Source organism: Hypomesus nipponensis, chromosome 23, assembly GCF_054491055.1.
Source record: "Hypomesus nipponensis isolate SF chromosome 23, ASM5449105v1, whole genome shotgun sequence".
NCBI lineage: Eukaryota > Metazoa > Chordata > Actinopteri > Osmeriformes > Osmeridae > Hypomesus > Hypomesus nipponensis.
In genome coordinates this window covers 13,274,643-13,282,633 of record NC_140383.1, presented here as the reverse complement: position 1 = coordinate 13,282,633, position 7,991 = coordinate 13,274,643, and the positions used below count along the sequence as shown (strand labels likewise).

The 7,991-nt window shown below is 43.6% G+C and overlaps 1 long non-coding RNA gene across 1 annotated transcript; it reads right to left on the bottom strand.

The window, feature by feature from the left end:
- Positions 1 to 272: 272 nt before the first annotated feature.
- Positions 273 to 1,181, bottom strand: LOC146234316 (uncharacterized). Its single transcript, XR_014741786.1, has 2 exons — positions 1,139 to 1,181; positions 273 to 896 (listed from the first exon to the last, which is right to left on the bottom strand). It is a non-coding gene; the product is annotated as an uncharacterized LOC146234316 (long non-coding RNA).
- Positions 1,182 to 7,991: the final 6,810 nt, after the last annotated feature.

Genomic DNA, 7,991 nt, shown 5'->3' with positions numbered 1-7,991 from the left:
TCTCACCAAGGGAACATATGATACAATAATCTGCAGAACCATCAAGATAATTGGGACGTTACCTAGGATTGTTGGAAGGGGCAAAATCGGCCCGATTATCCTGTAGTGCAGCGGTCCCCAACCTTTTTTGCGCCACGGACCGGTTTAATGTTGCAATATTTTCACGGACCGGCCTTTAAGGCGTGGCGCATAAATACATAAAATAAAATGATACGACCGGCATACAAACGGTGGCATTTTCTAAATACAATAATAAACGTGAATCCACTGTGTACTCTTATGCAACTTTATTAGCAGCGGCCTCGTAACATCGTGCCAACAACATAACATGAATCCTCTCTGCCCTTATTATGTCCATGTCTCTGCGGCTCTGCCCCGCTCTGCCCCAAACACTCTCTGGTCGCTATGGTAACATTTAAACATGCCTTCAAAATAAGACGCAACACAAAAACAAATATTTAAAGTGCATTTTGTTTTTATAAAACTGAAATAATGTAATTATTTATTCTTTCTCTGGGGACCGGTACCAAATGACCCACGGACCGGTACCGGTCCGCGGCCCGGGGGTTGGGGACCGCTGCTGTAGTGTGTCCCCAGCATAAGCAGACTGTCCTTTTTGAGAAAGCTTAGATCCTTTAATGTGTGCATTAGAATGTTGTGTTTTATAAGCCTGTTGTGCTCAGTGCTATTTACAAAAGCTGGCTCTGTGCTTGGAGACACACAGGACTATTACATAAAAATGACTATTGAAAAGAGTTTTGCAACAACAACAAAAAAGTTAAGTATTCTGCTTACCTTGTTTTGCTCTATAAAGCTTTGTTCCCTCTAAAGGGCGTTTCCCCCTTTCCCCATTGCCCTTCAAATTAAATTTGGACATGAGGCTGTTGGTGAAGAGCCTAAAGAAAAATAAATTACAATAAATTAATGTGAAGGATATATGTAGGAACAACATTACACATGCAATAAACCCTTTACACTAGTTGATCAGTGTCCCCTAGGGTGGTCCTCCTTTCATCCCTTTACTTATCTCCTGCTGGTCTATAATCTCACAATGCATTTGGTTGTGAACTTGTATTTTAATTGAATTCCAACCTATTCTGACATGCTAACGAGAACATGCTGAAAATGTTGTAGATACCTGTCCAACACTTTGTGGACACAGTCCTTGATGTTCCGCCCACCAACTCTTGAAATTTGCAGCACCTGTTGGAATAAGTCCATAATAAAGTTGACTGACACTAGGGCTGAACGATTATTGGAAAATAATATAATTTCAATTATTTTGACTAATATTGCAATTTAATATGCGATTATTATATGATTTGTTATGAATATATATATATATATATATATATATATATATATATATATTAGTGCTGTCAGTTTAACGCGTTATTAACGGCGTTAACGCAAACCCAAATTAACGGCGTCAATTATTTTATCGCGCGATTAACGCTCTTTTTGGCCTAGCAAACTTTGTAGTTTTTTTCACATGCTGTTGCAACAACTACCGACGTTAGAAAAACTACAACACCACACCGGATCTAGCTAGACCGGAAACAAAACAACAGGCACGCCAAACACTCGTTTGGCTTGCGAGCTGGCTAAAGAGTAGTAGCAGAGCCCGTTTACGGATATAAGACATTCTCTGGTAGTAGGCTAACGTTACGTTTTGAGTGGATGACGAGCGCGAGATGCCGAAATGGATGCCAATAAGATTCTGAATGGAAAGTTTGCTTTTAAAAAGTTGCCAAATGGTTCTATTGACAAGACCAGTGATCTGTGTGTTTTGTCGTTGTAAACTGAGCTATCATCGCAGCACGTCCAGTCTGAAATACCACTTGATGGCCAAGCACACAGCTGATGCGAATTCTCTGCCCCCTCGTCAAAGCCAGGCGATTGCAATGTTGTTTTCAATAAAAAAAATATTTGCACAAAGCAATCCGAACCACTTTTCTATGTTGATAAGAGCATTAAAATTTGAAAAAAGATTGGGACAAAAAGAAATCAGGGACATTTAGAATAGATAAAAATGTGCAATTAATTGTGATTAATCGCGAGTTAACTATGACATTAATGCGATTAATCGCGATTAAATATTTTAATCGTTTGACAGCACTAATATATATATATATATATATATATATAATGCAAAGCAAACGAACAATGTATGGTTTCAACCTAAAACAAACGAAACGAAGGAAGGCAGAAGCAGGATGAAACCATACATTGTTTGGTTTTCATTGACATACATTGTGTGTGTCGCCCCTATGGGATGTATTTGGTACCTAGGATGCATGGGTGGATTTCTGATCCAGTGTCAGTAGCCTGCACACAGGGCTCTCAAGTGTCACGCATTGAGAGTGACAGCCATTCATTTCGGTCTTTAGTCACGCCCTCCCGCCACACATTGTATTTCTCACGCAGAAAAAAAATATTTATAATAAATTTAATATGCCGCAGCACCCAACCAAAATTCCTCTGGCCGCTCCACAAGATGTCAAGTAAAAAGCAATTAATTATTTAATTTTGACCCCCTGACGGGGGGGGTGGGTGTGTCACTCTTGCCCTATGGTGCACAGTAATACTGTTTGAGTAATTTCGTACATGATTATTTAGTTAGGCTTTGAAACATTTCGATCAGTGATCCTGTCAGGGCTTATTTGACACCGGTGTTCAGCTTTTTGCATCGTATGCATCAAACATGGCTTTGTGGTGTTTTTTTCAGGGCCGAATTAGGTTGATGGTGTTGCCCCGTGCCATCCATTACTTCCAGACTTGTAAAACCTACCAGAGTATCAAAGGCCTGTGCATGAGAGAGGTGTTGCTCCTTTAACTCAAAGTCCTCCATAGTCTCAATCCTCTCTATATGGACAGCTGAAGAGGGAGGCTGCGTTTCCGTCAGGCGATGGCGGATGTCGACCAGTAAGCTCAGGACCTTTTTCTGGAACACTGAAATAACACATTTGTTGATGATTACAATGCTCCAATTAGAATAGCAAGGTTAGCTAGCTTACAATTGGTTTTGTAATCAGCTTCAGTGTTTGTTATTAGTACAGCAATGTTTGAGAAAGAAACAAAAGTCAAAAGAAATGTCATCATCTGACATGCCAACGCTATAAGTGAAAAGCAGTTTCTGCAGACAGAGAGAAAAGTACAGGAAGAGAGAAGGTGGTACTATTAAAAAACAATTCTCCACTGCCAATAGATCAATACTTACCACCACAAGGCAATGGGAAGGCCCATCTCCCAGTCTCTGCATCACAAAAAATATGTTTTGGAAGTTATTATGTGTGAACCACCTGCTGCAATAAGGTATTTTAAATTACTTGGTTTCTTGTTCAAAGCAATGTGTGCACTGTGTAATGTGAACAGGCAGCCATGGTGATAGGATCACCACCTGAATAGCAAAATAATCCAAATTAAGCGTAGTGTGAACACAGCCAACAACTCACCATGCCTGTGATAAGGGGGGCTGCTGAGATCACTGTGCCGTGATCGGGCAGATGGTGGGATGGGATGGTGGGATGGTGATGGGAGCCTCCCGGGATTGGGCATCATGTCTGGACCTGGCCTGGGGACTGGGGGCCTCATGTCTGGACCTGGCCTGGGGACTGGGAGCTTCATGTCTGGACCTGGCCTGGGGACTGGGGGCCTCCCGGGATCGGGCATCATGTCTGTACCTGGCCTGGGGACTGGGAGCCTCATGTCTGGACCTGGCCTGGGGACTGGGGGCCTCCCGGGATCGAGCCTCATGTCTGGACCTGGCCTGGGGACTGGGGGCCTCCAGGGATCGGGCCTCATGTCTGTACCTGGCCTGGGGACTGGGAGCCTCATGTCTGGACCTGGCCTGGGGACTGGGGGCCTCCCGGGATTGAGCCTCATGTCTGGACCTGGCCTGGGGACTGGGGGCCTCCAGGGATCGGGCCTCATATCTGGACCTGGCCTGGGGACTGGGAGCCTCATGTCTGGACCTGGCCTGGGGACTGGGGGCCTCCCGGGATCGAGCCTCATGTCTGGACCTGGCCTGGGGACTGGGAGCCTCATGTCTGGACCTGGCCTGGGGACTGGGGGCCTCCCGGGATCAAGCCTCATGTCAGGACCTGGCCTGGGGACTGGGAGCCTCATGTCTGGACCTGGCCTGGGGACTGGGGGCCTCCCGGGATCTGGCCTTATGTCTGGACCTGGCCTGGGGACTGGGGGCCTCCCGGGATCGGGCCTCATGTCTGGACCTGGCCTGGGGACTGGGGGCCTCCTGGGATCGGGCATCATGTCTGGACCTGAAGCTGTGCCTCGAAAATTCACTGTGCCAGGACCTGATACTGGATCCACTGCTGGACCTACTGCTGGACCTAGTAACATTAAAATAGATTCACTTGGCCATAACATGCCATATTTTAACACTGAAACAGTCTAACCCTACTGGTTGACCAAATAAGGGCTGGAGTCCAACCAATAGAAGCCAGCCACTACTGATGCTGTGCCCTGTCCTGTTACTTTACCTGGAGCGATGGCCATCCCTCGCATGACCTCTTGCTGCATGACGAGATCCTGAAAAACACAGAATATTTTTAAATTTCACAACGCCTGACAAAATACAAAAGTGACTGTTTCAAGTCTGATGCAATCAATACTCACTGGGTGTCGACAGGTCCCTGCTCCGAGGTGCTGTGCTTGCATCTTGAGAGCAAAGAAAGCAAAGAATATTCAAAGATTTACAATTATTGAAATGAAACAAAAATAATACGCCCTCCGCTCTTCTAAGCTAGACAAGTCCGAAACATTTCATTAAGCCTGTAAAATAAATAATTACCAAATTTGATTCTCAAGCAGTGAGTAACACTTTGTCTTAAATAGACCTTTGGTTGGTGCAATGGATAAAGTGAATACTCACTTGACATTTCCTTGCGCTGAGATCTGGCAGCACATTTCTCTGGGCCAGAGAAGGCTTCCACAAGGCCATACAAGGTTTGACTTACAGAGTCTGAAACACATGAGTCAGCCTGTAAGTACGGTCATCTTGCATATACTAAATTAATAATGAAATACTTGAGTCATAACTACGCTTCATTCACAAGCAGTGAGAAACTACTCGTCTTGAATGGACAATGACAATGATGGTTGGTGCGAGGTGAAAATCAATTACTCACTAGGATTGGACATTTCACTGCCCCCGGGACTCTCTGCACACTCCACTTGGCCAGACATGACTCCATCTTCATGGGCTAAAACACATGAATGAGCCTGTGACTCATGTTGTACACAACACATTATCATGCTTCTTAGGTTGTACTCACAAGTATTGTGCAATATGTTGGTGTCCTCAATGAGCTGCAGCTTCTTTGGTGCACTAGGGAAGGTGGGTAGCTTGACGCCTATACAGAGGTAATCATGTATAACTAAGCATATCCATCTCCAAAAATATTTAATCTTAAAGAATTTGATTTATTTTGAAACTGGAATTATGAATTAATTGGGAGAAAACCATTACCCCTGAAGCTCTCCTCATCTGAATCCGTAAATTCTGCAAAAACATTTTAGAAACATTGATGTCTCAAATTTGAGGCCAAATTTGTATCAACCGATTTTATATTTCAAACGTATTAAATATTTGAGAATGAGAAACATACAATTTCTAACAAAACCCTCTGGAATTCCTTTTTTAGTGCGCTTCCTCATCGGTGTGATCACCTCTTCGTCCTCCGCCTGGCTGGTCAGGTTGTAGGTGTCACATTCACAACGCTTATCTAGAAATGACACAATTCACCTTAAAACAAACAAAATAATTCAACAATATTTTGACTTGTAAATGTATTACATTTTCTATTCATCTATGCAAAACTTGCCTGAAGTAATTTTGATTTTGATTAATGAGAATGTCATCCAGTCATCCTGGGGGTCAATTTGGTCCTTAATAGCTTTTTCCGTTTTTGTAACGCTCATTTTACGTGGCCATCTGACGGTTTTCATTTCTCTGTCGATCCAATTGTCAGGAACTACTCCCTCCTCCTCTAGGGTCCCCTCCCTCCAAACAGCCCTTGTGTACATGACCTGGAAAGGAAAGCATATGCATGTTACTACAAGTTTTTAAGTATGATATTGTGGCAAGAGAACAGAGAGGCCCAGGGAGGTTTATGGATGGAGTGAGAAATAACATGCAGGAGTCATTAAGTTAAAACTGAAGTTTTAACCTTAATACGTGTGTTCCACACCATGGCGAAGGGGTATGAGGACAAAACCACCAGCTTCTTGTGGGAGGCAGGCCACCTTCTGGAACAGATCCCTTTCTTGCAGTAATGCATTTTTCATCCTGACATGACCATTTCCTATGCACATTATGTTCAGAAATCCAGAGCTACACGGTTGGTGAAATAATGGTTAAGTGTGACGCTGCATTACCATCTGCATTTTTCTGTCAGATAAAAGCAAAGCTGTTGTCCCTCAAAAGAAAACAACTGTCCTTTTCTTTAAAAGAGGCAAACACTTTAGGTTGTCTTTGGCTTTTGTCCAGTCCTGAATGCTCGATTTCAGACAAACGCCTGGTCACTTGTTCCAAGGGACTTCTCCCGCTTCTCACGTGTTTCTTGACTTGTTGCAGGTAGTTTTCAAATGGAAAAGAGGAAATGTCATTTAATGAACAGTTGAAGTGAATGGCATCCTCTTGAAGATGAATTAGTGCATGTACATTGTATACAGGAAAGGTCTTGCCATACAGGTCAGCACAGCACATGACAAAATGTTTGATGAGTTCAAGAGAATATTGGAGATAAGCATTTCGAATCCGCTCATCTGACTCCAGCATTATGGACATGGATACAGTCAAGGACAAGAAATGTTGGTATTTTTCGGGGGACAACACAGTTCTCAAAACCACAGGACCTGTGTACAGCAAAAACTGCCGTAGTTCAGTTGCTTTCCACCTATCAAGTTCATGCAAACCCCGCGGTTGACGAGCAAATTCACTTGGCATCTTCCCTCTCAGTGCAATTAGTTTTTGAGAAATTGCATCCTTTTGCCTCACAGATAAACGACAGACTTTTGGGCCACGAGTCAAGTAAACTAACAGGCGCTTAACTACTCCCAAGCAGACGACATGCATATGATCTAAGACAAATGAGCTAACACAAGGAATTCCTGCAGCAATGAAGGGGCTGATACCAGTTTGGTGGTTGCTGTACTCCACTCTGGAGAAACTGTCGTCTGTTCTAGAAGTGCCTTCCTGTTCACTTAAAACTATTCTCTCAACACGAGTACCTCTGACTGAACATCTTTCACAACTCTCATAGGCAGTATGACCCTAATACATTTCAGATATGCCCTTGCTGGCACATCACAGATGAGAGCATCAATATTGACCGTCTAAGTCTGGCCTTTAAAAACTATTCCATTGTCCTTAAGATGTTTGTATTCAGTGAAAAAGTCTTTTAAATACTCCTCAAGAGGACTTGGCTTACTTTGTCCACTAAACATGGGTACAACAAATGGATCAAAATGGCCACACTTCACCAGTATTGGCCAGAATTGAACAACACTGCTTCTGAAAAGTGGGACGCCATCAATGTTTACGCTGAGGTGCACCATCCTTACTCTCCATCTGACTTAAATAACGACAAATACCTTATTCTAAGCCGTAGTACTTGTACTGCACACCACATTTCGGCTCAGTTGTGTTATGCTGTGGTGTAGCAAGGAGTGTCCGGCAATCCACAGGCAACAGGTGCCTTTGCTTTCTCAATATGGACATTAAACCATTAAGCGCTGTGTGTGTCACTTTGTACTTTGAGGCCCACAGTCTCAGTTCATCTTCAAAGCTGATCACTTCAGCTTCATTTGGTTCCTGTTCCGAGTCAGTAGAGCAATAGTCCATATCAGTGTCAAAGTCAAAATTATCTGATGTCCCAAGAGCACTGTCACTCATTAACCTATCTGGGGTCCCAGGCACATTGTCACTGCTGCAACTACTTGGAGTCCCAGGCACACGGTTGCAATTA